The 3151-nt window shown below is 43.3% G+C and overlaps 1 non-coding gene across 1 annotated transcript; it reads left to right on the top strand.

Moving 5' to 3' along the window:
* Positions 1–2496: 2496 nt before the first annotated feature.
* Positions 2497–2603, top strand: LOC126685204 (small nucleolar RNA R71). The gene has a single exon (XR_007643316.1). It is a non-coding gene; the product is annotated as a small nucleolar RNA R71 (small nucleolar RNA).
* The last annotated feature ends 548 nt before the right edge of the window (positions 2604–3151 follow it).

Below are 3151 nucleotides of genomic sequence, written 5' to 3' on the forward strand. Positions count from 1 at the left end.
CACGCTTCTCATTCTCAATAACCGTCATCCCCTCTTTCTTGGGCACATATTGGATGGGGCTCACCCATTCGCTATCCGAGATAGGATAGATGATTCCGGCATCTAGGAGTTTGATAATCTCCTTATGCACCACTTCTTTCATGTTGGGGTTTAATCTTCTTTGCCTTTGAGTTATTTCTTGGACTCATCTTCCAAGTGGATCTTATGCATCACCACTTGAGGGCTTATCCCTCGGATATCAAAAAATTGCCATCCCATGGCCAACACATGACCCTTCACTGCTTGCACAACTCTCTTTTCTTGAGCTTCCTATAGCTTGTTAGATATAATGATTGGAAGAGTTTTATTCTCACCAACGAAAGCATACCGGATATGAGGTGGTAGAGGTTTCATCTCACAAATGGGTGGTACCTCGGAAGATAGAGGTTTAATTCCCTCATTCTTGATCAAAATCTCTGGCTTGGGTTCATCTTCCTCGGGATACTCATCATTAAGACCATCGGATTGGAAGACAACCTTCAAAACTTGCGCAAACTTATTTTTTTTCTTACTTCTTGATCGAGAAGTGGCCTGGGAATTGCTTCTCGGTCGAGAAGCATGTTTTCCAGAATTGTTGCCCCTCTTTTCAAGCCCTTCTCGATCGAGAAGCTCCTGGGTTTCTGCTTCTCGATCGGGAAGCTCACCTTCATAAGGAAATTCTTCGAATATTCTTTGTATCTCCCGGTGGACTACTTGCACATTCGCTTCAAGTTGATCCCTCACTAGTTCATCTACCAAGTCAATTCTCATACACTCTTCTTCCTCGATGGAACTCCTCGTCGCTTTTTTCATATCAAACTCAACCTTATCATCATTAATTCTCAAAGTCAACTTACTGGCGTGCACATCTATTAGAGCTCTCTCGGTATTCATGAACAGTCGCCCTAAGATCATGGGGAATTCTTTGTCCATCGCATAGTCGAAGGTGACAAAATAAACCGGAAATATAAACTTATCAACCTTCACAAGCACATCTTCCACTATGCCAAATGGTTTCTTCAATGAGTGGTCGGCCAATTGGAGTACCATCGAGGTGTTATTCACGGGTTGGTCTCCAAATAGCGTCCTGAAAAGAAACAAAGGCATAAGATTGATGCTAGCACCTAAATCACATAAACAATTTATAGAATTCATGGTTCCAATGGTGCAAGGTATAGTAAAACTCCCTGGATCTTCCAACTTAGCCGATAAGTCGCTCAAGATGATTAAATTACAACTCTCCGAAAGAGGGATGGTTGCATTATTGTCCCAACTTCTTTTGTTGGTGATGATATCGGTTAGGAACTTTGCATATGGAGACATTTCCCTCAATGCATCTGCCAAGCTAAGATTGATTTAGAGCTTCTTGAAGATCTCGAGAAACTTGTGAAGCTTTTGGTTATCCGGTGCCTTCCTTAGCCGGCCCGGAAATGGGACCTTGGGAACAAACGGAGAAGGTGGAGGTGGTCTCACATAAGGTTCCTCTACTTCAATCACAACCTCCTCAATAGCCTTGGGTATCTCTTGACTAGAGCTAGCATTATTCACCTCAACATTAGGCTCCTCTTCTTCCACTCTATGCCTCTTGCCATTAGACTTTTTAAGGTTTCTCCCACTTCTAAGTTTAACCGCTTTGAGTGGCTCTCTTGGATTGGTTTCCGTAGTAGATGTCAATCCTCCTTGAGGTCTACCTTGGAGATTGATAGTAAGTTGGGAGATTTGAGTCTCCAAATGGTGGAAGGTAGCGGCATTATTCTTATCTTTTTGTTTACTTTCCGCCTCCATCCTATCAAACCTCTCAAGTACCTTAGCAAGTAAATTTCCCTCATCCAGATTCCTTTGTGGTTGGAACCTAGGAGGATGTTGAGACCGATTAGCGTAATTGTTCCCATGGTTTTGATGAAAGTTCCCTTGTTGTTGTGGAGGCCTATTCCCACCTTAAAATCATGGACCCGCTTGTTAAGGGGCTTGAGCATTGCCTTGCCCCTCATTGTTCTTCCACCCAAAGTTAGGATGATTTCTCAACCCGGGGTTGTAGGTATTTGAGTAGGGGTCATTTCCTTGTCTTTGTACACCAACATAATTCACTTGCTCACTCAATGCTTGGCTCGTAGCCAAAATTCTCCACTAGTATGGTTGTAATCTCCACAATACTCACAACCCACTTGCACATACACAACCGGAGCATTCTTTGGATTCACTTGCTTCTTGAGAGCATCCATTTGACTTTGTAGAGAGGTATTCTTAGCCTTCATGGCTTCAAATTCTTATACTTGGTAAAGATTCATCACAACCTTTTGGGCCGGTGGTCTTCTATCCGAGGACCAATCACTACTAACCATCGCCAACTTTTCAATCAGCTCGTTGGCTTCCTCATACGTCTTTTGCATCAATGACCCCCTCGATGCCACATTAATGGTAGCCCTTGTGGTCTTACTCAAGCCATCATAGAAAATTTAAACCACATGTTCCCTCTTGAGGCGATGGTGAGGGACATTTCTTTGAAGATCCTTAAACCTCTTCCAAACTTCATAAAGAGACTCCCCATCATATTGATAGAATTCAATTATGTCTTTGGTCAACTTCGCGGTCTTGATTATGGGAAAATACTTCTTGAGACTAGAACTCGCCAATATGAATCGACGCGTTGGGTAGTGAGTGAAACCACAAGCTAGCCTTGTCTCTCAAAGAAAAGGGGAACATTCGAAGCTTAATTTGATCGGCGGTGATATTGTGAAGCTTGAATGTGTTCAATACCCAAAAACTTAGCATTATCGGCGTTGGGGTCTTCGCTTGCCAAGCCATAAAAGGCACATAGATTTTCCAAGAATCGAATTGTGCTTGGCTTTATCTCAAAGGTAGCCGCTTGGACCAGTTGAGCAAAGCACCCATCAGTAGCATTATCCACATCCGGCAAGAAAAGGTCTCCCAAATTTTGCCTCGACGATTGTTGCCCTTGTACTTGGGAGCAGTCTTGCCCTTGATACTCTTGTTGGTTCTCATCATCAAGTGGAGGAGGAGGTGCGTGATGTTGTCTCCCTCCCTCAACTTGAGGATGGTACCTCTCTTCCTCATAATCATCTTCAACATTTTGCAATTTGCGGGTCTACGATTTTTTCGTCTCACACTCCTT

This window comes from Mercurialis annua, linkage group LG5, assembly GCF_937616625.2.
Source record: "Mercurialis annua linkage group LG5, ddMerAnnu1.2, whole genome shotgun sequence".
Classification (NCBI taxonomy): domain Eukaryota; kingdom Viridiplantae; phylum Streptophyta; class Magnoliopsida; order Malpighiales; family Euphorbiaceae; genus Mercurialis; species Mercurialis annua.